Raw genomic sequence first — 25,279 nt, 5'->3', positions numbered from 1 at the left:
AGGCTGGAGTGCAATGGCGCGACCTTGGCTCACTGAAACCTTCGCCTCCTGGGTTTAAGCCATTCTCCTGCCTCAGCCTCCCAAGCAGCTGGGACTATAGGCGCCCGCCACCTCTCCCGGCTAGTTTTTTGTGTTTTTTAGTAGAGACGGGGTTTCACCGTGTTAGCCAGGATGGTCTCGATCTCCTGACCTCGTGATCTGCCCGTCTCGGCCTCCCAAAGTGCTGGGATTACAGGCTTGAGCCACCGCGCCCGGCCTTCTCTTTCTTTTTCTTTAAAGGAACAGTATACAGGAACAATAGGAGGGTAATTATTGAAAGACTATGGTATTGCCGTCAAGGGTATGGACTGTGGAGCCCAGTGATCTATGCTCTACTCTTATCTCTACCACTTACTGGTTGTATAACTTTGTTCAAGTTCTGTAACCTTTCTGTGCCTCAGTTACATCATCCGTAAACCGAGATAATAATATGTGGTAGACCCTGCTATGCACCCCACACACCCTCCTCCCAGATTCCACTTCTCAGTGGCTGGGAATATTACCAGAAGATGTCCCTTAGCTGTCAGTCCTTTTGGGGATTGTCTTGGCTGAAGAAATTCTCTCCCTCGAGGTCACAGCCATATCCAATGACTGATCAATACAGGGTATAAAGGCCTGGCCCCATCACTCCAATTCAGGGAAGCTAGAAGGGCCTTCCCAGCTCCAGAGTTCTAGATGGAGTTGGCTGAGGCTTCCATTGGGCCTGCATTCCAGCTCAGCTGCTCACTTTGCTCAATCCTCCTTTCTTCTTCTTTTCCCAGGTGTTGATCCCAAGACCACTCCCTAGTAAACATCTTGTAATCTAATCTCCCTCTTGGAATCTGCTTCCCAGGGAGTCTGACCTGCAACATAAGAGTACCTTCCTTATAGGGTGATCTTTAGGAATCAGTAAGTCACCATACATAAAGCATGTGAAAGGGTGCTTGCACATAGTAAGCGGAATGTGTCAGCTATTATTATTGAAGCAATCCTCTTATGATGCTATCAACTCCTGCAATTGTCTTTATTTTTCCCTCAGTCATAAAAGGCTCGTTATAGTGGTTTGAGTTAATTTTCCATATGTTGCAAATAAATTTAACTGGCTTGTTTTAGGTGATGAGAAATGAAAGAATAAAACAGGTTTCTGACCTATTTGTTGCTATTGGAATCCCCACATTCTTGTCAGAGAGGCTGTCTCTGTGTTCGCAAGCTGACTATAAGCATCTTCTCTGTTTGCATATTGGGTTTTTATTTTAATTGAGAAAAGGTAGATGTGAATTATTGTATTTTCATTAGGCTTGGATTATATACATGTCCCGATAAAGCCATCTGCATGACAAGAATCTGCACTTGTAGGGTCTTCTTCTGAAATGAGAAGAAACCATTATCTTCAGCTTAGTTTATTCTGTTCAGACAGAAAGAGTTCTGATAACCAGAGGGCTGGAGCTAAGCTCATTTTGTCACTGCATTTTTTTTTTTTTTTTTTTTTTTTGGTCTGGTTCATAAGCACTTGATCCTTGTGGACAAAAATAGAGATTGAACTTTTCCTATAAAACTGAAGCTCTAAAAAAAAAAAAAAAAGCCAGAAAGCTCCCATACTCAAAAGCAAGGAAAACAAGACCACATAATGCTAAATTTAAAAAATAAATGTTAACTCAAAAGTCAGATTATACATTAGATTATGCCACATTAAAACATCAGGAGGAAGAAGAATTGACAAATGCAAACTGGCTGAAAAGTAGAGGCTATGGTTGTTAAGGAAGATGTCATTGTTTTTCTTACAATTCTCCAAAGAGCAGTAGTTGTGTAAGTTAGTTTAAACCATGTATACAATATATACAGCATGTGAGTATATTCTTCTAACAGGAAAGCCAAAACTTCTGTGATCCCATTTCCCCATATTTGTCTAATATTATTCCCTAATACAAAGCCTTCATATAGCACAGTTTTGGAATTAATCACCAAAGAGGTGACCCTCCCTGTCCTATTTAGTGGGAGTTATGTGCTGTTTGCCTCTTACCCACTCCTGATCATTTGAAGGCCTTTGGCTCACACGAGACTCCAAGCCACTATCCCTGGCAATCAGGATACATGTCCTCACTCCAGTGGGCACCTTATTTCTCAGACATAAGTTGAATAAATTGGGAGTGGCTGGCATAAAGCTCAAATTTATCATTAATGTCCACCCATTTCACTTTCTTGGCATCATTGCCAGCTTCCAGAGGAAGATGGTTCATTATTTCACCGGTTTCATCATGGTAGTTCACAGCCTCTGTCTCTATCCAGGAGTTATCTGTGTTCCGAGAATCGTCCACGTAGCCTTTATAGACTACAAAATGTTCCTGGCTGAAGAATTTGTGCAATTGTCTCTCCAACTCCTGCATTTCTTCCCTAGATTTCTATAAAGACTTCATGGCTTCCTAGCCAAATTCTCTCTCCAATGTAGCACTAATTTTCTCTCCTGGATCCACCACCCACCCGGGGATTGCCTATTCTCCACAGTCCTTCCTTTTGATGGCTACAAATTGCAGGATATTTTTCCCAGAAATAGGGTGGGTAATTTAGTTTCCCTTGCTATCCCTTTTCCATCTGGTTAAGATGGGATCTGCAGCATGACTGGGGCCTCAACACCCCAAAAGCCCTGGGCCAACCAGTCCTGTCCGACATGCAGGAGTTCTAAGTCTACCTTTCTCAATCTCGTACAAGCCATGCTGGCTCCTTCTCTCCACATGCCCATCCTTTTTGTTAAACTTAGGAGAGAAGTTCCTTTCACCCACTTGAGGGTCTGCCCACATGGGCCCGTCCAAGACAGAGCTGGCAGTGTACTCTCGGGGCGTTACTCTCGTCACTCGGCCAGCCAGCTCACTTTCTCATGGGGAACCAGGCTTCGCTCCACCTTGGAGTCAGGGTACTGAAATGTCCAGGCCTTCTCGTGGGGCTTCTCAGCAGTGCGCTTCCAATCTGACATGAAGTTTAGAAAAAACCCATGTCAGGAAAACAGGCTCCAGCTGACCGGGATGTTGGGGCAGCTGCTGGGCCTGCCTGTCACAGAGGCCAAGGTCATGAAGGGAGACACGGTCGCTAAAGCCTTGGACAGGCGGCATCCAGGCATCCAGCCATGCAAGACCCAGCGGCCCAAGGGGATTTCGGTCGCTCTCTGCGGGGGACGAGGTCTCCACTGCAGATCAGCACCCGCCCGTGGGGAGGTGGCCACGTTTCTCTCCTGAACACCGGTTAATGGCCCGCTTTCCTAAAAGACCGTGTGGTGTGTCCAATGGCTACAACGGGGCGCGCCGGTGGCTCAGGCGTGGGGGTAACGGTGCCGCGGAGTGGCCAGGGGTGTACCACGACTGGACCGCGCCCTCTCGCTGCCACTCTGGCGTTTTGGTTGTAAATAGAGAGATTCTGGCCTCTGAAAAAGCTCCCAAATGGAAAGTACTGGGGTTGAGAACAACTTCCTAACAACAATAAAATTAGCAAAGGACAATCACCAAAGTGCCATTAGCCCACTAGCCATTTACCAGTAAATTTAGTTCACCAGGTTTAGGATGCTGTCTGTTAGGGAGAGGGCAGACTGAACGTGGGGGTAGGAGTGGACAAAATTCCCTGTTTGGGACGTTCAGAAGCCGAGTGGGGGTGACCTCAAAAAAGAAGGGGGACTCACCTGGTGCACTGAGCATGGTGCTGATGAGAACTCCATGAGAGGGTGTGATGAGCAGGGTATGTGTTCAAAATGTGAGTCTATCATTTACTACCTGAATGGTTTTGGCAAGTTGCTTAATCTCTCTTTCCAAAGGAGTATTTGCTACAGAATGCCAAGTGCTGTGCCAAGCACAAAAGAGTGAACTGAAGGCTGGACCATGGGCCCTTTGCTTTCAAAAGGATTCTGCTTGGAGAGGCAGCAGATTTTTATTTAATTAAAAAAAAATAGCTGGGCACGGTGACTCATGCCTGTAATCCCAGCACTTTGGGAGGGCAAGATGGGCAGATCATGAGGTCAGGAGATGGAGACCATCCTGGCTAACACGGTAAAACCCCGTCTTTACTAAAAATACAAAACTAAAATTAGCGGGGCATAGTGGCGGGCGCCTGTAGTCCCAGCTACTCGGGAGGCTGAGGCAGGAGAATGGTGTGAACCTGGGAGGCAGAGCTTGCAGTGAGTTGAGATCATGCCACTGCACCCCAGCCTGGGCAACTGAGCGAGACTCCATCTCAAAAAACATATATATATATATATATAAGATTAAGACAAATGGTGCCTTTTAAGAAATGAGTTGGGCAGGATAATTAATACACCCATATATATATATGGAGAGAGAGAGAGAGAGAGAGAGAGAGAGAGAGACAGAAAGAGAGAGAGAGAACTAGCACCGAAAGGGCAATGCCAGGTATGAGGTAAAAGTTGAACACAGGTTAAAAACCCAGCTCCAATTCCTCCGCGTGCCACTTTCTTGGGGGAAGTTACATAAGCTCTCTTCAGGTTCCTCATGTATAAAATGAAAATATTAATAACTGCCTCATAGGGCTGTGGTGACAATTAAGTAGGATGTTGTAACACGTGTTAGCTCAATGTCTGGTCCACAGCACAAACTCAATAAATATTAGTTGTCATCACTGTAATTATCATTAACTTTTTTTGATTCTGCAGCTTGAAAACTGTAGATTAGAACAGGACAGCTGAGATGATTATGGAAACTGAGCAGCTCACATATGAGGTCAGAGTTAAACAGCTTATGATTAGAGAAAATCAGGATAAGAAATAACAGAAATTTGGGCTGAGAAATAACAGCATCTGTCCTGAAATGATAAATAATGAGAAGAGGTGCCGTCTTAGTCATTACTCAGAAGGAAACAAGCCCTAGGGAAAGGTATCTGATCATTTGAAACAGGCCCATTAGAAAGATGTTCAATGAGTAAATGATTTTCTGGTCAAATATGTTTGGGGAATTCTACATATTTTATCACTCTGCCCCCTTAGAAATTCAGGATTCACATTAGTGTTCTAAAGATCCTGAAAATTCCTATAAACACAAATCAACATTAAACTATTTAATTTTGTTTCATCCAGTATTTCTATTATCTGGTTAGAAACATTCTAACCAGAGAATGTTTCTTTTTTGCAATAAATGGTAACATATTAGGAACATACTTCCTCAAGTTTAGAAAGCTTTCAAAATGTATATGTCTGATTGAGGGTAGATCCCTAATCATTTGAAGTTATTACCATCATCATAACTATGGAAGGCAGCTACAGAATACATACCCAATGCCCTCATTAAACTCCAAACAAGATGAGGCAGGTTTCTAGAAGGCTTGAAACACAGAAATAGCTGGGGCTATGGAGAACAAAATGGTAGAAAAGGACTGAGAACAGAGAAATATGAGACATAGTCATCCTTAACCATCATTGTCATAAACATTGTTGAGGGTTGGCTGTGGGCAAGGCACTCTACAAAGTACCACTGGGAAAGAAAGATGATCCTTAAGGGACACAGTCCCAGCTCTATAATTCTTGTCTCTCTATGCCTCAATTTTTTAAATCGTGGAATTCTATTCCTCTAGGTCTCCTGAAAATGTATTAAAAAAACCACTGATACAAAAACTTAAAACATTTGGGGGGAAAGACACTTGTGAATTCCTCATTATTTCCAGGTCTCCTACTCCAGCTCATAAGAAACAAATGGAGCAGATGTCTTGGGTCTGGTTCTGGCTTCCTCCATCATAGGCTTTATAGCTTGCACCTGACCCTTGGCTTCTCTGGGTCTTAGTTCCTCACTAGAAGATGAATCTGTTTGCCTCGGTTATCTATAAAAGTCCTTCCAGAGTTGGCATTTTATGATTCTAGGATCTATGAAAATTTCATTATTAGAAGGGCAAGGTCAATTGTTCCTATGAATCCAAAAGACTAGATGTTCAAATATAAACAGCTAGATGCTCAGGGAAAAACATACCATTGAGGAGAGGAAAGGAACAGGGAGGGTATGGTGTGCCACATACAAGGCAGAAATATAATAATTCATGGGCACATGGAAAGGAACTTTAAAACCAGTAATAAGGCATTTTATTCTATTTTGAGCATCATCAGCAGGCAGAAGATGGTTAGATAAGACCATTTGATGATTGTGGTGCAAAAGATACCCTAAGGGCAAGAAATAAAATAACTATAGTAGAAACCAAAAGAATTATTTGCTGGGAAGCCACTGGGGAGATTCCCTTTCTTAAATTGTCTTCTGAGGCAGAAATGTCTGAGGTAGAACAAGCAGAGCAACACACAGAGAATTTTCTGGTTCTATCCACGAGAAAGCCCTAAAGGAACTATAAGGGGCAATCAGAGAATAAATCTTTGGCCTGTCACTATGAACTATGCCTGAGTCAGAGATTGCCTGTGTCATTCCCATTTTATAATATTAAGGATATTATGAAAGGCAAAGTGGAGATGGGGAGGACCAGGATGATTACAAGGTCCAGGCAGTGCAAGAACCCCAACCATCCTTCCTGCCTTTCTTTGAGAAGCAGAAACAAGTGGTACCCAGCACATTTAATTATCAAGAATTATCCATCTCTTCCAAAAATGATGCTAAGGCTCAACTTCAGAAACATATCTTGAAGGAAAGCAGAAAAATGGTTTACTCCTCTCTTTAAAGTGGTAATAATGATAATAAATAACAAATTAACTACTATATACTAAGTTATTTCCAAGTCATAGACTGGTGGACAGGTTTGTCCAGGTATGACTGCCCAGTTTTGAATTCTGGTTTAGCCACTTCTTAGCTAGTTGACCTTAAACAAGTTTTTAAACTTCTCTGGGCCTCAGTTTTCTCATCTAGAAACAATAATGGTATCCATGTTATAGGGTTGATGTGACATAATTCATTTAAACAGCTTAGACTAATGTCTGGTCAATAGTAAGACCTCAACAAATAGTTATTGCAACTGTTACTATTAAGTACTTTACATTTGTTATCCCATTTAATTTTCAAACAACCTTTAGACTTAGGTACATATACTAACAATATCATCAGTTAACAGACTGAGGACATTGCAGTTCATAGAATTTAAATGTGCCCAAGATCACATAGCTAGTTATTACCATATATTTGAGAACCAGAAAGGCTTGATAATATAAACTCATATTTTATTGGTAGTCTGAATGCAAGTTGAATTTGATTTTATACAGCAAAATGGCACCATTTTACTACAACTATAAAATTTTTGACTTAATATTAAGTTGGTTCTTCTGCTAGGTTCACTCTATAAGAGGAAGAATTTGGAGACATTAGCAACCTATTGTAATAACAGTTGTAAAGAGAAAATACCCTGAACCATGGGGCAATTCAGACAAAAAAGACGAGCAAGAGAGACATCCCTAAGTGGAAGTAGAAGCCTAAAGAGGAGAAGTCATCAAAGATCACCCATTTTAATCCTAAAAAGCCCAATGGATGTTGGTGATTGGCATAAACAGGGAAGTCAGGAGGGGAGCTGACAACAGAAAGTTCACTTTTAGCTGTGTTTTAAGGACACATGATAAGAAGATAGTGCATGGGAAGAGTGCTGTGGGAACTGGAGATTCTGCCACTAGCATTTCTGTTCCTCAGTTTCCTCTCTCATAAAATGAGAAGTAGATCTAGAATTCATCCTTTGGATTCCTTCCAACTTCCTAGAGGAAGCATGTAAATGAATTAGAGGAAGTAGAAAGTAGATTTCAGGAATTCAAGAGGTAGTGAGTGATCAAGGTATTGGGTCATTAGTCTGCCTTGAAGTAAGAGAGAAGTGGGACAATTACTTACTTTTTAAGATTAAGACAAATGGCGTCTTTTAAGAAATGAGTTAGGCAGGATAATTAATACACCCATATGTAGAATACAGGCTGTCGACAATTAACCTAAGAAATCTAAAGTAAAATGTGTAACAATGAAAGTCAAGTAGCCTTTATTTATAGGAGAGATAAGCTTCAGTTTGTGTGGTGTGATGTGAAGGTGTTGGGAAAGTCCAGCTGCCCCAAAAATGTCTTCCTGATCTTCTTAAAATACTGCCTGGCTTTACACCATTAAAATAAACCTCTTTAAATGTACTTCATAATATAAAATGCACATTTATTTCACATTCAGCTGTTACCATGCTTTCCGGTGCATTAGGGTAGCAGGATGACAACTAGCTACAGTCAACTGAGGAGACAAAGATTTGAAGGGGGAGGAGGAAGGGATTCCTCTGGTATGTGCAGCATTGCTCAAGTCAGTCAGTTCAACAACATGTGGCTGCCTATTATACTCCAGATATTGAGCTAGGTTCTAGACATTAAATGGCAAGTAAGTTGTGGTTCATTGCCTCAAGATGCTTACAGTCCAAAGAGAGTGGACTACATAAAGGTCATGGGGCTGGAGGAGTTTTGAAAAGTGGGACCAGTGTCTAAGAAAGAAACAGAGGAGGGACAAAGAAATTTGTTCTCTTCCATCACAACTTTGTTGAAGAATTAGATACCCCAAACAATGCTTTTTCTTGGTCCCAGTGAATCCCCCTAAGGAACTACTAAAATTTAAGCTGGTAGAGTTCACACCCTATAGGCTGAAGAATAACAGATAATTTGAATATCTTTAATTCAATATTTTTTGGCCCTTTGAAATTTAAATTAGTAAAAGTTTACTATATCAGAACTTGTAACCTAAACAGTTGACTATAAAATACAGGTTTACTGATAATTTTTCCTGCTCCCTTCCTCCGCTGGAACTTCACGGTATACGAAGATTGCTGAGGACTGGTGGGGGCAACCAGGGCTGGCAGAAGCAGGAAGCAGGAAATGTAGAGAAATTGGAGCTAGAAAGATAACTGAGCACTTATTTAAACAGCAGACTAGAGGAGCACCATATCTTCACAGATGGTGTTAAACAAGCATCATAAGACATAGCTTCAAATAATGCAGGGAACATACAATTAGGGCCACAAAAACTTGGGGGACCGGTTCTAGTTCTGGTATTTACTAGCTGGATAGCCACAGGAAGTCATAATATTTTTTGCCTATATTTAATGAGTACTGTCTATATGCCAGGCACCCTATAACATGTCTATAATTGACTGAATGTTCATGTCTCCCCTCCAATTCATATGTTGAAATCCTACCCCCCAGTGTGATGGGGGGTAAGTCCTCATTAAGTCATGAGGGTGGAGTCCTCATTAATGGGATGACTGCCCTCATAAAAGGAACCCCAGAGAGCACCGAGGCTCAGTGTCTTTTCACTATGTAAGGATACCATGAGAAGTCAGCACTCCAGAGGAGGAAGAACGGCCCTCAGCCAACCCTTGACCATGCTGGCACTCTGATGTCGTAATTCCAGCCTCGAGAACCATGAGAAATGAATGTTTGTTGTTTAAGCCACCCAGTTTATGGTAGTTTGTTATGGCAGTCCAAACTGGGCAAGAGTGTTTTACATATGATGGTATTTCATTCTCATGACAACCCACTTAAGTAGATTCTATCATTTTTCTCTATTTTATAGATGAGGAAACTTAACTACAGATAATTCAAGTTCAGATAAACTAAAATTTGTTAAAGTAGGGATTTGAATACAGGTAGTCAAACTCTAATGGCCATGTTTAATCATTATGATATTCCAGGTATTAAGTCTTTTAGCCTTCAGTTCCCTCACTTAAAACTGGACATATTGCACCAGACAATGCTGAAAATTCTTTCTGGCTTTAAACACTATGATTCTAATTATATAAACCATACCTATATTTAATATGCTCATGGTTAATCTGTGTTTCTGAACAGTCTTAGAGAACTGAAAGCTGAAGACAAGTTTCTGAAATATGGCTTCATTTCCCAGTTATCCCTTGTTTCAATCAAGGTAAACCATAAAATTTACTGTCCACCAAGAATACCCTTCCTCCATTTCCATCTATTGAAAATCTATCCATCCTTCAAGTAACAGCTGAAATGCCACCTCCTCTAAATAGCTATTCTCAGTCTTTGGAGATTTAAAGTGGGGATGTATTAGACTGCTGGGGGTTGGGATTGGGGTGAAGTATCTGTGCAAATGAAAGGAAAAGATGTAGGATAAGAAGAAGAAAGGGTGCCGGGAACCATGAAAGGTAAGAGAACTGTCAGCAGTGTTGTTGGTGACCAGCACAAAGCCTTCCTTGTGACAGGCAATAGCAAAGCCACCAGATTATATTAAATGTTGCCCAGCTAGTAGGAGATGAAGATTAAATGAGATAACGCGTGTAAAATATCTAGTACACTCTCTGGAAGGGCAGCAACATGATAGTTCCTAACCTCTTCCTTCCATAGGAACCTGGTCACCTCCTTCATGCTGAAGAAAGTTGCCATCCTGCCCAGGGAGGAGTAGGACAAGAAGAGGGGAGAAGAGACTCTGGGGGAAAAAAGAAGTCAGGAGGAGATACATGGGAACACAAAAGAAAAACGAGAGCCAGAGTACACAAGACGAGAGAGAAAAAAGAAATGTAAGGGAGTGACGGCGAAGAAGAGGATAGAAGGATAATGGAAGCAGAAGGGCAAAGAGGGACAAGTAAGAAGGGGAGAATTCTAGGACTCAGGAAGAGAAAGTTCCGCACTGCGGAATGCGGCCTAAGGGAACAGGTAACCAAGTGCAGCAGCACCCAAGCCCAGGTGCCAGTCATTTGCCGTGGGGCTCTCAGATCCTCCTTTTGCTGCTCTCACATATTCTGTAGGGATTCTGACCCCTGCCCTCTGTCATCTTGTCCACTGGCTTCTCCTGCTTTCCACCACTGGGTGGCCCTGGAGGGTGGGAGGAAGGGAGAAGCCAGGGGGACTCCCATTCCCTACTTTGGAAGATGTCTTCCGCAGTAGTTGCACTTCCTTCGTGGCTCCAACTCCTATTGGACAAGCCCTTCAGGGTTCTGGCTGTCTCCTCTCTTTGCCCCTTCCTGACGTCCGGCAATGGCTACTCTCAGGATTGCCTCACCTTACCCTAGTTGAATTTCCAGTTCTTTCAACACTTGTAACTAATTGGCTGCATTAAATTATTGCTATGGAATCACTTGGGAAAGAAAACTTCACTTTCGCTTGGATTCACTTGCAGAGTTCAAAGACACTTTTCCTAATGGGACTGCAAGCAGTGCATCGGAGAAAAAAATCTAGCAGTCCCAGGAGTCAAGAAGGGTCAGGGTCTACTTCAGTGTTTGATCAGACAGTGACAAATCCACACTACCTAACAGGGCTGGAGGGCTTTTAGCCTAGGAATTAGCTGTAAAATGACTGGGTTCATGTCTATTTTTTCATTATTTACTCTATTCTCTTTGATCACCGCCAGCCTTGGCTTAAGGAACATCTCTGTAGAACTCAATTTTATTCCTCAAGGGTTACTTAAGTGCCCATTATGAGTACGGAGGGCACATAGCTAGGTGTGGTGGGGAGGAGATACAGAGATGCAGGAAAAATGGAAGGCATGCTCAGTTTTTGGAAGTGTTTGCTTTTTGCAAGATGAGGTTTGTGGACCTATCAGGAGACCCTCTTGATAAAGACTCCTGAACTTTTCCAATCCCACCAGAGCTACAGACATTCGGAGGCAATACTAGTCTTACAGCTTTCATGTCTCCCATCCCCAGAGCTCTGTTAAAAGCAGACTCTTCTTCAAGGAATTCACAGATCAGAGAGGATACAGCACAGGCACACAATTGACCCCCAAGTCAGAATGATGCCAGCCACAAGGGGGGATTCTGCCTGGGGGAGCAGGAAGACTGCACAGAGATGGAAGGAGATGGCTACAAGAGCTGTGTCCAAGAAAATTTGACACGTGGAGGCAGCTAAGGGGTTTTCTGGCAGAGAACAGAGCAAGATCAAAATCAAGTGTCAAAGGGCAGACACATTTCAGGTGTTGTCTGTAAACGGAGGCTTTGGGGTGAGGGTAGCGAAGTGGAGAGGAGACTGAAAAATGGAGGCCCAGCTACTGAGGACTCTGAGAATGAGGCATCAAGGCTTGAGGCCATGGTGAGTCATTGGAGGATCTTCAGCATCAGGGCGGCAAGGTCACTTCTGGTGGGGTGGCAGAGGGGGTGGGGGTACTTTGTGATTAGAAGCAAAGAAGCTGGAGGCAGGAAAAGAAACTGCGAGCTCTGGGGTGGAGGGCAGCTTATACGGGAAGCCTGGACTTGACCATCGCCAGGGAGGCATACTGACGTTCAGCTGCCTTCCATCTGTTCAAGGGCACTCTTACTCCGTCTGTGGGGGGAGAAGGTGCCCCCTCAGCGGCTGTACAGTTAGAAGTCTCCAGCCTGAGAAGTTTCGAATTTCTCCTTGCCAAGGTCGGGCCACTACAGGTGGGCGACTGCGAGCCCCGATCGAACGCTTGGCTCCACGCCCGCCCGGGGCAGCCACTGCGGCTCGTCCCCTCCAGGCCTGGGCACTGCCGTGGGCCGTGCCCGGCAGGGCGCTCCGGGAGCTGCGCGGCGGCGGCTCTAGGAGGCCTGGCGGGCGGCTGCGAGAGGCTGTGCCCCAGTTTGTGTCCAATCAGGGAGTGCGGGCTGTGCCCCGAGCCGGGCAGCAATGCGTAAACAAACCCACGGTAACTCCTCCGCCCCCTCGGCGCGCTCGCCCCGCGCCCGCCGCCACTCCAGCGCCGCCGCCGCCGCCGGATATAACTCTCGCGCCCGCCCGCCGGGCTGACCAACCGCCGCGCCGCTCGCACCCCGCTGCCCCGCCCGCCCGCCATGCCGTCCACCTACCGCCCCACGCGCGCGCGCTCGCGCACCACGCGCCCCGCGCGGCCCGCCCGGATCGTGGCCTCTCGAGGCAAGGTAAGGGCGATGCGCGGGGACCCAGGCGACTTCCCCGCCCGACGCGGCCAAGGGAAGTTTCTGGCGTGGCTGTTTTCCGCGGGGCCGGGGGGAGGCCCCGGGAACCGGGCGAGCCCGGAGGGCGGGAGGGGGCCGCCTGGCGCCCCGAGGTCACAAGTTGCCTAACCTGACCTCGGTGCGGGCCGGTGGGCGGCGCGGCCGGGCTGGCGGCGCGCGGAGAGGGGCTGGAGGCGCGGCGGGGCCGGGCGCCGGGCGGGCAAGGGGAGGGCCCCGAGGAACTTTCTCTTCCCCAGAGGGGCGCCTTCCAGTCCTGGCCGCGGCCCCGCCGCGGGAGCAGCAGCTCCCTGGCTGGAGGGAGACCATGAAATGTGTTTGAAGAAGCTGACGCAGTTTGTGACGCTCGCGGCTTCCTGACGGGGACCGGTTGCAGCGGCGCCTCCGCCGAGGAGGGACGACCTGAGTCGGCGCTCGGGCCCTTCCCCCGCCGGCAGCCGCGCGCCCGGGCGCCTAGTTTGGGGGCCGCTGGCTCGGGGCGCGAGCATCTGCTCCCGGCTGCGCGCGTCGCTTCCGTTTTGATTAGCTCAGGTTATTATATAAGATGTCACGGAGAGGAAAGGGGCGATCGAGAGGCGCGTTGGGGAGGGCGCGGTGGCCTTCCGCGAGTGGCAGGGAGGGACAGGAGGCAGTACCCGGCGGCACCCACCTGTACGCCCTCCGCGCCCCCTGCGAGGCGCTGCCCGCGCGCGTGCCGGGGTGGTGGGGTTGGGGGGCACTGACGGTCGTGCCCGGTGCTCCCCTTCCCTCCCCGCCAACACTCGAGCAGCGGCCGAAACGTGCTATTTTTTCGCCGCCACCTCTCCTGGGTCTACACGTTTCTGACTCCAGGCGTTTGTACTTTGAAACATTTGTTTAATATTAAGGAAGCTGCGTGTGCGGCCGTCATAGTACACCCGGAACGTGTGGCCGTGAGCTCCAGGGCGGTGAATGAATCATCGCCCCGCGGACCGGGCCCCGATGATTCATGCGGGGTACACACACGCGCGCGTACTCGCTGTGTGCCTCTGACCCAGGGAGAGCGGCCCCTCCGCAGTGATGACGCCCGGAGGGGTGGGGGAGACTTAGTGCAAAAGGACAGCGGGGTCCCCCCCGTCCACAATAACTTCGGGGGGGGGGGTTCAGGGACGCCCGGAGGAGTGGGGGAGACTTAGTGCAAAAGGGCAGCGGGGTCCCCCCTTCCACACTAACTTTTGGGGGGTCAGGCTCCGCACAATCCCCAAAGCTTGTTTCGCGTTCTTGAAAGAGTTACAAAATTCCACCTGGCTACATTAATCGGTCGAGGAGCGCTGGTTCGCTGCAGTGCTGGGTCCTGTCTCATTCAGTATTTGGTGTCAAGTGAGGGAGGTATCAGACTCTGAAGGAATCCTCTTAGTAACTGCGTCTACCTAAATAGCTCTAAAGTAATTAGAAAAATTTAAAAAGTGGATCTTAAAAGAAAAATGTGACTCCTTAAGACTAGTTTTTTGAGGGTTTTTAAAAGCCAGATCCTAAAAGGAACCTCGTTTGCCATTAATGGATACAGAATTTTTCCCACTGTGATCACTCTCGAAGATTAACTTGACTCATTCCCACCTCACATTAGTAAGACTGAGCAAAGTTTTCTCATCATTTAAGACTCACCTCAAACGGCCTCTATTCAGCTAGGGCCTCTTGATCGCCTTCATTATCTCCTGTCCCCTCCCCGCAAGGAGCCACCCATAGTACTGTTTTATTTTCTTCACAGCGCTAAATCGCTATCTGATCTTACTTTGTTTAGGAGTTCTTTAAGTCTGATCTCTTCTTATAGGAATGTAAGCTCCACTGCGGCAGGGGAGCTTCACTGCTAAACCCTAGCACCTAGAACAGTGCCTGGCATACATGAAACACTTAATATCTGTTGACTCGTGAATGAATAAACTCTTTTCCAGGTTTCTTGGTAGGACTGTTTTTGACAGTTGACATTCAGTGCTTTTTTTTCCCTTTTTTTGGGGGGGGGGGGCAGGGGGGAAAGTCACCAAATTGATGCAGTTCTAATTTTCTTCTTTTTTCCTCCTGGTTTTCTTTTGATTGATTTTCTCCTCTGTGATGTTAACCTACAGAGCAAGAAGGGTTTAAGCATCATATCCTAAGACACTTAGTAAGAAGAAAGATAAAGCATGTGGAGCCCTGTCAAGAGAAAGTATGTTACTATGTAACTTCTGGATGATTAAAAATATTGTCTGTGCTACTTGAAGAAAAAGTGCAGGATATTGAAATGGAATCAGCAAAGTCAAATCCCACAGTCCTATGTTTCCACTCATTTGGAATACTAATATTTCCATATCTTCTCTCCCCGTTGCCTGGAAAACAGCCTGAAGTTTAGCTGCAGTTTGGGAAGGTTCATAATAGATACCACTTAATATGAAGGTTTTTTGTTTGAGACAGAATCTCACTCTGTTGCCCAAGCTGGAGTGCAGTGGCACAATCATAGCCTCAACCTCCCAGGCTCAAGTGATCCAATATGAAGTATTAATTTAATCAAATGAAAACAGGATTTATGCTGCAGAGGCCTTAACTCTGATTTGTTGTTGTTCATGTCGGTAATGCCACAGAAGAGTAGATAAAAGGAGTTATTTAAAATTGTATTTTAAACATCTTAAATGGATTCTAAAGAATTACAGCTATAATAAGTCAGTGATATAATGTAAGGAGGATTTGAATGTCATGTTTAATATCCCTTTAGAGGATAAACTTTGATAAAATTTATATTATAAATAAACTTTGGAGGCATGTTAATTAGTCCCAGTCTTGTAGCAATATTTTCAGAACTTGATACTTCTGAAGTTACTGCTGAAGAAGAATGGGCTTCTAGCAGTTCACTTTCCATAATAGTAGCTGGGATCACTTGCAGAAGCATAATCTCAAGAGTAAGCTCAGAGACGATAGAATTTTAAAGCTAAAGGAGACCTTGAAATTACTTGGCGCAGTTCATTCCTTTTTAATCAATACCTTTACTAAAGAAACTAAGGCATGGTGAGATGGCTTGCCTAAGGTACAGGGTACCATAAAGAGCTTAAGTGGTTGGAAGTTCCTGAATTAGCCAGAGCTGCTGTAGGTGGAGAAGACTGGTTTCTATCATTAGTTGATTGTCTGCCTTTTGCTTCTGAACTCTCAGGAAAAAATAATGTCTTATTCACCTTTGTATCCTCCCATGTGCCTGGAACATCTAGGGGCTCAACAAATGCTTATTGAAAGCAGTTGGATAAATGGGTTTTAAGTTGAAAATATATTTAGGAAGTGAAAAAGCAGGAAAACATATCTCCTTTCCACATTGAAGAAGTTTTCTGACAAGAGGATTAGATGTTGGCAGTAAATAAGCTTAGAATTAACCTTAGAACTTTTACAATAATGAAACTGTTTAATCTTTATGCCTCCAGTTTTTTTTAAAGCTTAAAACTTATAAGTGTGCGTGTTCGCTTACTTGGTATAATTACTGGAGGAACAGTAGGAGACAAGAGTCGGGACATCTGATAGGTCTTGCCTCTGTCGCAGCCAGTCAGATTTGGGGCTAAAACACAGCTCTGCCCCTAATAAGCAGAGCTTTCCACAGCAAGTTACTTAACTTTTTGGAGCATTCTGTTATCTCTAAAGTGGGGATAATGCCATCTACCTTGAAGGATTATGTGAGACTGAGATAATGTATATTTATAATGTGTGTGGTGTATAAAAGGTGCTTAATAAATGGTAACTGCTATAGTTATGACTACAGACTTGTGTGACCAAGGGGGCAGCTTAATCCCTCAGAAGTTTCAGTTTTTTCAATCAGAGAATTGGTGGTCAGGATAGGGGAGGGGAATTACTGATCTCTAAGATCTTGTCCAGCTCTGTGGTTTCAGGAACCAATAAAGAAATATACAGTTCTGCAATTTTAGTTTAAGGTAATTCATATATTGTTGATCCAACAAGAACTACAAAAATAATTAGTTTCTAGACCTTCTTAAAAATTTGTCTAAATTAACTTTTATAATAAGTACATTTTCATTATTTTATATGCTATATGATGGATATGAAGTTAATTTGAATATTTCAACCTCTCATCCAGCTTATTTTATATATAAAGCAATATAAGGAGTATACTGGTTAATTAGACATAGATACTCTTTCTTTAAGAGGCTTAAGAGTTATGTAGCACACATAAGACAGATAACTAAAGGCTGTTTTACATGGGAGAACTGTTAGAGAGGCATAGAGAAAATACTTTGTGAATTCAGAGGAGGAAAAGACTTTATAGCCAGAAAAAAAAAAATTGGGTAAGACTTAATTAGGGAATTTTGAACAAGGCGTTAAAAAATTGAGATGACTTCAACCGGCAGAGATGTAGAGACCAGTCTGTGCTAAGACTTGAAGGTAAGAATATATGAGCATATCCAGGGTTGGAGAAGAATGTGGTTAAACTGGAGGTTGAGGAGCCTAGAGGCAGTATAATGGGAGAGAATGCTGCATGGGGAGGGGAAATTAGGACTATATTGTGAAGCATCTTGAATGCCAGGCTAAGGAGACTGTTTAGTAGGCAGGAGATAAGTATCAGAAATATTTTAAATGGGGGAATGATGTGATCAAGACTATGCTTTAAGAGATTAATCTTCATTGCAGGAGCCACAGGTAGTCCATTTAAGTAGCTGTTGAAATATTCTCCAGAAGAGAAGTGATGAGAACCTAAATTAGAACCTAAGTTAGAGGCAGGTGAGTTGGGCAAGATACTGTAGAAGTAAATGAAACAGAACTTGTTGGCAGTTGGATGTAGGAATTGAGGAAGAAATCAAAGACAGAAGCTGAGTCACTTAAGTTGATGTTGGCAAGGATTGAAATAGGAAGGGACACTAGTTAAGCACCTGCAAGTAGTGTGCAATCAATAAATATTTGTCTAATTAATGGAGGTGATTATTGGTTTGGATTTGGATTTGTTAACTTGTGTGTGCCTATGGACCATCCAGATGGATGAGAGCCATTAAAAATAGAGAAAGATTTGGGGCATCCTTATGGAGGTGATGGTGAACCTGTCAGAACAGTTCAGAGTGTGGTGAGCAGAATAGAAGGCTAGGATAGAGCCTTGTAAACGCCAGTATTCATGGGCTTGAGGTAGACAGGATGCTGAGAAGAAAGAAGCAGGAGGAGGATGAGGACAAGATAGGGCAAAGAAAGATGAGGAAGGAAATTTCAGAGGAGACTGATAGGGTAGAGGATGGGCTGAGTTGAAGACTGGGAAAAGGGCATGAGAATTGTCAGTGAGACCATTGTCAATAGCCTTCAAGGAACAGAATCAGTTGGGCAGTGGTGATTACTGGGGACAAGTCAGCTAGTTACCTGAAGGATGCTGACTTGGGAAGGAAACGGGGAAAGCAAATGTAAATTGTGACTGGGCTGTGAAAATCAGAGGCTGGGGGTAGGGAGGAGGCAATGACTTGAGGCAAGCAAAAGTGTCAATGAAACTTTCTTAATAACCACCGGCACGGTGGCTCACACTTGTAATCCCAGCACTTTGGGATGCTGAGGCGGGCAGATCATGAGGTCAGGAGTTCCAGACCAGTCTGGCCAACATAGTGAAACCCCGTCTGTACTAAAAATACGAAAACTTAGCCAAATGTGGTGGTGTGCGCCTGTAATCCCAGCTAGGGACGCTGAGGCAGGAGAATCACGTGAATCCAGGAGGCTGAGGTTGCAGTGAGCCGAGATTGCACCATTGGACTCCAGCCTGGGTGACAGTGAGAGACTCCGTCTCAAAAAACAAAAAACAAACAAACAAACAAAATACCATAAGGAAGGTTTGAGAACGTTTGTGTGTTGTGCGTAGAGTGGTTGCAAGTGGAGAGGAAAGGAATGCAGATCGGGGGAGGACGTAGGAGGGCAATTAATACACTAGGCTCTCCTCAAGTAGGAGAGATAGGATAGGGTAACCATACATGCAATTGCCCAGGGCAGTGCCAGTTCACACCAGTTTAATTACAGTGTAATATCTGGATACAGGATACAGGATAAAAGTGGATAATAATGCCCACTTTTAATCTTAATAGAGAGCCTATTTTGAATAATTGAATTGATTACCCTAATCATGATGCACATAAAGAAGTTGCTTGTGGGAAAATATGGCAAAAAATAAAGAAATAAACGATAGGCTGATTGGAAAGGGAGAAATAAACCTTTGTTTGAAGATGACATGATTGTTTATGTAGAAAACTGAAAGACTCAACAACAACAAAAAAAACCTCCTGGAACTAATAAGCAATTACAGCAGTGTTGTAAGAGACAAGGCTAATATATGAAAGTTCATCACTTTTCTATATACCAGGAATTAACAAGTGGAATTTAAAATTAAAAACAATCCCATTTACCTTAGCACCTCAGACAAAATGGAATACTTAGATATACATCTAAAAATATATGTATAAAATCTATGTGAGGAAAACTATCAAATTTTGATAAGGAAGAATTAAGTAAGTGGAAATATATTCCATGTTCATGGGTAGAAAGACTCAATATTGTCAGGACTTCTCAACTGTATTCATATATTTAATGTAATCTCAATCAAAATCCCAGCAAGTTACTTTGTAGATATTGACAAACTGACTCTAAAGTTTATATGCAGAGGCTAAAGACCTAAATCGCACAATATTGAAGAAGAATAAAGTTGAAGGACTGACACTACCTAGCTTCAAGGCTTACTATAAACCTATAGTAATCAAGACAGTAGTACTGGCAAAAAATTAAACAAATGGATCATGGAACAGAATAGAGAGCCCATAAATAGACCCAAATAAATACAGTCAAGTGATCTTTGACAAAGGGGCAAAGGTAATACAGTGGAGAAAAGATAGTCTTTTCAGCAAATGGGGCTGAAACAACTGGACATCTATATGCAAAACAAAAACAAAAAAAAAGTTAATCTAGACACAGACTTCACCCTTGTTACAAAAATTAATTCAAAATGGATCACAGACCTGAATGTAAAACTGTAAATCCCCTAGAAGATAACATGGGAGAAAATCTGGATGACCTTGGGTTTGGTGATGACTTTTTAGATATGACATCATAGGCACAGCCATGAAAGAATTGATAAGCTGGACTTCATAAAAATTTAAAAATTTCTGCTCTGCAGAAGACATTATCAAGAGAATAAAAAGATGAGCCACAGACTGGGAGAAAATATTTGCAAAAGACATATCAAATAAAAGTCTGTTATCTAAAATATACAAAGAACTCTTAAAACTGAGCAATATGCAACCCATTTAAAAAATGGGCCAAAGACCTTAACAGATACCTCACCAGAAGATACACAGTTGGCAAATAAGCATATGAAAAGATACTGCACATCATATGTCATCAGGAAAATGCAAATCAAAACAACAATGGTATATACCACTGTACACAATTGAAATGGCCAAAATTCAGAACTCTGACAACAGCAAATGCTGACAACGATGTGGAGCAACAGGAAGTCTCATTTATTACTAGTGGGAATGTCAAACAGTACAGCTACTTTGGAAGACAGCTTGGTGGTTTCTTACAAAACAAAACATACTCTTACTGCACAATCCAGCAGTTGTGTTCTTTGGTATTTACCCAAAGGAGTTGAAAACTTGTGGCCACACAAAAACCTGCACACTGATGTTTATAGTAGCTTTCTTCATAATTGCCAAAACTTGGAAGCAGTATCATTCAGGATAAACTGTGGTACATCCAGGTAATGAAATACTAGTGCTAAAAATAAATAGCTATCAAGCCATGAAAAGACATGGAGGAAGCTTAAATGCATATTCCTAAGTCAAAGAAGCCAATCTGAAAAAGCTTCATACTGTATGATTCCAAGTACACAACATTCTGGGCAAGCAAAACCATAGAGACAGTAAAAAGATCAGTGGTTGCCAAGGGTTAGGTTGGAGGAGGGATGAACAGGCAGAGCACAGATGATTTTTAGGGTAGTGAAACTACTCTGTGATACAACGGTGTATGCATGGTATTATACATTTGTCCAAATCCGTAGAATGTAGAAGAATACAAAATGCAGATGTGGCATGGAGGAAGAAAGAAGTTAGATGAAAGCAAAAGGAAATTTTGAGTTCTGAGGAGGAAAGTTGATGGCTGGGAGGTGGCTGCATTTGAAATGGGTTGATTCTTTTTTATTGATTTGCCAAAAGTAAGTGGGGAGTGAAGCGTAAAGTTGAAGTGGAGGAGTTGAAAAGGTTTGGAAAACTTTGGGTCTGCGCAGTGGGGAGCCAAAGGTGATGAGGGCTTGACAAGTTGCTGGAAGGCCTTAGCCTGGTGATAGGATGAATCACTCCTGTATTTCATGACTTTCTCCAGCAATGCTCAGAAAATTGGAAGTAGAGATGCTGTGAGTATCAGTGAAACTGCCAACTCCATATGGGCCCTTGGTTGAGTAGGAAGGCAAGTGACACTAGAGTGTCGATGGGTTGGGAGAATAGCAAGGGATATGAGTGTGTAATGGCTGATTCAGCAACAGTGAAGGAAAGGGAAAAATTGGAATGTGGAGGGAGGATCTGAAGGTAGTGGTGAAGGGCATGAAGAACTTTCAGGGTTATTGTGGAGGGATCAGTTCTAAGTAATGACAAAAATTCAAAGTGTGGCTGAGCTTGAGGATGTTAAGTGACACAGGCCAGTGGAGGTAGAAGATCATTGGTCTTCAGGAACTATGAGGCCAGAGTATCAACATGATTTTATATTAGTGTCAGTCTGTCTTTAAAACTATGGAGTATACCTCCTAAAGCCTTTCTGATCATTTAGTCCATAGAGATGGAAAGTACCTTAAAGATAAGGTACTTTCCTTTATTTTAAAGATAAGGAAGCTTTAAAATTCTTTAAACATTCTTAGATATATGTGATTTGCTCAGGATTACAGACATGTGTGGCAGAGCTAGCTCTCAAAAGAACTGGGATCTCTGAATCTCAGTTAATATTGCCCTATAGGGCCGGGCACGGTGGCTCACGCCTGTAATCCCAGCACTTTGGGAGGTGGAGGTAGGCAGATTACTTGAGGTCAGGAGTTTGAAACCAGCCTGGCAAACATGATGAAACCCTATTAAAAATACAGAAATTAGCTGGGCGTGGTGGCATGTGCCTGTAATCTCAGCTACTCCGGAGGGTGAAGCAGAAGAATCGTTTAAACCTCGGAGGCGGAGATTGTAGTAAACCGGGATTGTGCCACTGCACTCCAGCCTGGGCCACAGAATGAAACTCTACTTCAGAAAGAAAAAAAAAAAAAAAAACCCCTCTAGGGCAGAAGAAGTAATTAAAGTATCCACTGAACAAAATCTTAGAACACTTCCTTACCATACTGAGAAGTAGACACATGACTGTCGTACACCAACCAAATAAATTACTCCACGTCTATGGGGAATAGTATGGTTTTGGATGAGAAGCCAGGAATGGATGGGTCATATCTCTCCTTTATACACTTCCTCAATGGCAAAAAGGTGTTGGTTACCCTTGAACATAGGTTATTGAATACTCATAACTTTTATGTTTGCACCCAAGTTAAACTAACCTTTGTGGCAGCAGACACATAGTTATGTCAACTAGAAGTGAATTAAATGACTGAAAAAGATTTGCGCATAGGTCCTTAGTTTATTGTTTTCACAGCCATATTTAGTGGATTTCTCTTTCCTCACTGGGAATGTCAGGAAACTCACAAATGCCATGACAGGGACTACCAGCTTTGAGATCCTGTTTTTAAACTCAGAACTTTGAAAAGTAGAAAGTTCTTTCTCCTCATAAAATGTTAAAGGAACCCTTCATTAGATGTATGGAAGTTGGAATTAATCCTGATTCTGTCACTATTTGTGATGTTGCTAATCAATAATAAGTGCATAAGTTTCCTCATCTGTAGTGTAGGAAAAAATTATATCTGGTCTATCTCCGAGGTATTCAATGCGAAAACTCTTTGCAAGTAAATAGTGTTATGCAAATGTAAGTTATCACTATTACCATATGGGATGCAACACACACTGTGATGTTTAAGAGCTAAATTATTATTATTATTATTATTATTTTTGAGATGGAGTCTCACTGTCGCCCAGGCTGGAGTGCAGTGGTGCGATCTCCGCTCACTTCAAGCTCCGCCTTCCGGTTCACGCCATTCTCCTGCCTCAGCCTCCCGAGTAGCTGGGACTATAGGCGCCCACCACCACACCCAGCTAATTTTTTGTATTTTTTATAGAGACAGGGTTTCACCCTGTTAGCCAGGATGGTCTCAATCTCCTGACCTCGTGATTTGCCCACCTCGGCCTCCCAAAGTGCTGATATTACAGGTGTGAGCCACCAGGCCCGGCCAAGAACTTAAGTTTTAAAGTGTGTTGAATAAAACAACAAAGATTACTATTGAAATTTGGTGGGGGACTGGTTTAGGCCTTTAAAGTAAATTATGACAACTTTTCTCTTGTTATCCCTGTCATAGTGTATAATAATTCTGGCCAAGTGAGATTAAGGCAGTGTGTTTCATGACAAATGAAATTTCTGCCTTCGTAATTTATTTCCTTTAACCTTAAAAAAAGTTTTTGTATTGTAAAATATAACACATATACAGAAAATTTTTGATATGTAAATACACAGTTTAATAAATTTTAAAAAGTGAACATCCATGTAACTACCACCCAGCTCAAGAAACAGACCAATTTAATTTGTTTTTCCTCATGGGCATCTTTTATTCTTCTGCTAGATGGTTGGCTTTTTTTTTTTTCCACGGAAGTCATGAGTCGTAGCAGGAGGCAATTATAAGGTTTGGCAAGTCCAAAATATGCACTTCTTTCAAGTGGAACAAGATCAAAAGTGTAATATTAATGTTTTATTCTGTAGTTAATCTTGTAACTTATTTCTTATTTCTAAAACTGTGAATTTAGTATTTAGGACAAGTGCTAGGTTTTCAGCCTTAAAGATTACATTCTTCAGACTAAGCATCTTCAGATTTGTGTCCTTTGGACGGAAGTAAAAGAAATTGTAATACTCATATGTGAGAAAAGTCCTTATGCTTGATTATTTGTTAAAAGTTCTGATCTTCCTTCCTTTGCTTGTCTTTAGAAGTAAAACAGCTAAGACTCCAGTGTTGATGATGATTTTGGGCAGCAAAGGTCTTGGAAAATACTTGATAGTTATCAAGGTAAATACCTTTCAACTTAGGCCACTGTGGGTTAGATATGAAGTGGCATGAAGGATTCAGTGAAAAACCTTCACTGCGTTAAAAAAAATCTATATTTTTAGACTGGGCATGGTGGCTCATGCCTGTAATCCCATCACTTTGGGAAGCTGAGGTGGATGGATCACTTGAGGCCAGGAGGCAGAGACCAGCCTGGCCAACATGTTGAAACCCCGTCTTTATTAAAAATAAATAAATTAGACAGGTGTGGTGGTACATGCCTGTATCTCAGCTACTGGGGAGGCTGAGACATGAGAATCACTTGAACCCAGGAGGTAGACATTGTAGTGAGCTGAGATCACGCCACTGTACTGCAGCATAGGCAACAGAATGAGACTGTCTCAAAAAAAAAAAGTGTTTTTATTTGTTTGATTATAATCTACTGTAATAAATCCTATCATGCTTTAAGACTAAGTTAATGAATTAATAGATTAAAAATAGATTACAAGTCTTGTGATCTAGAAGGATTCTCTTGAATATTTTTAATGATTAAAAAATAAAGAGTAATAAACATTAAAATAATTGGGAAAGTATCTAATCAGGCATGTCTGTAAAATACAGAAAAATTATGGCTGTTAAAAGAAATTGATAAGGATTCATCTTTGGTGGCAGTCTCTGTGGTTTTGAGATTTAGTTAATGAGACTTCAGATTAGAACTTGGTAGATGGAACCCATGTGTTTACTGTCAGTCTCTCCTGCAACACGATTACAGTCATGGTAAATATGAGAAGAGGCAACAGTAGAGAAGAGGTATCAGCAAATTTTTGGAAGATTAAAAGCAAATAGACCTGTGGCAACTGCCTTAGTATAACGGAGGAAGTTGATACCTAAGTGCCTTTAACTGAGGTTGAGAGGAGACGCTGGGAAGAAACAGCCACTATATCCCCTATAATTCCAGAAAGTTTCCGGTTTAAGTTTCTGGAATTAGAGGCTTTGGAGTGGGACATAAGCCTGAAAATGAGGGCTAGGTGAAAAATCTGTAAGGGAACTAGACCCTCACTTCACTTCTCCTATGTCATACAGCAAGATTAAGTCTTTGACAGAGACGGGGCATGTTTTTTCGGAAGAAATTAAAGTAAAATAGAGGTTCTGCATTTAGCATGCCAGACAAAAAAGAGGAGAAAGGTAAAACGATCAACTGAAAAAGGAATTTAATGAAATTCGGCTCACTAAACAGTGAAACTCCATACTCTTCCCCAAGCCCTATCCTAGGATAGGTAATTCAGTCAGGACTGGAGGTCTCTTCTCTGGGTAAAATAAGCAGCCTTAGAA

At 42.9% G+C, this 25,279-nt stretch overlaps 1 protein-coding gene and 1 pseudogene across 2 annotated transcripts in view; one reads left to right on the top strand and one right to left on the bottom strand.

Moving 5' to 3' along the window:
• Nucleotides 1-1,485: 1,485 nt before the first annotated feature.
• LOC103887647 lies at nt 1,486-4,009 on the bottom strand (annotated as a pseudogene). Its single transcript, XR_002524370.2, has one exon. The product of XR_002524370.2 is annotated as an ADP-ribose pyrophosphatase, mitochondrial pseudogene (transcript).
• Nucleotides 4,010-12,710: 8,701 nt separating this feature from the next.
• Nucleotides 12,711-25,279, top strand: part of PCGF5 (polycomb group ring finger 5) — a 119,308-nt gene continuing 106,739 nt past the window's right edge. The window contains exon 1 of the mRNA XM_017963103.3: nt 12,711-12,789. The gene's annotated coding sequence lies outside the window, so the exon portion shown is untranslated. The remainder of the gene's footprint in view (nt 12,790-25,279) is intronic.

Source organism: Papio anubis, chromosome 11 (assembly GCF_008728515.1).
Source record: "Papio anubis isolate 15944 chromosome 11, Panubis1.0, whole genome shotgun sequence".
In the NCBI taxonomy this organism is placed as follows: Eukaryota; Metazoa; Chordata; class Mammalia; order Primates; family Cercopithecidae; genus Papio; species Papio anubis.
This window is presented reverse-complemented; position numbering and strand designations above follow the sequence as displayed.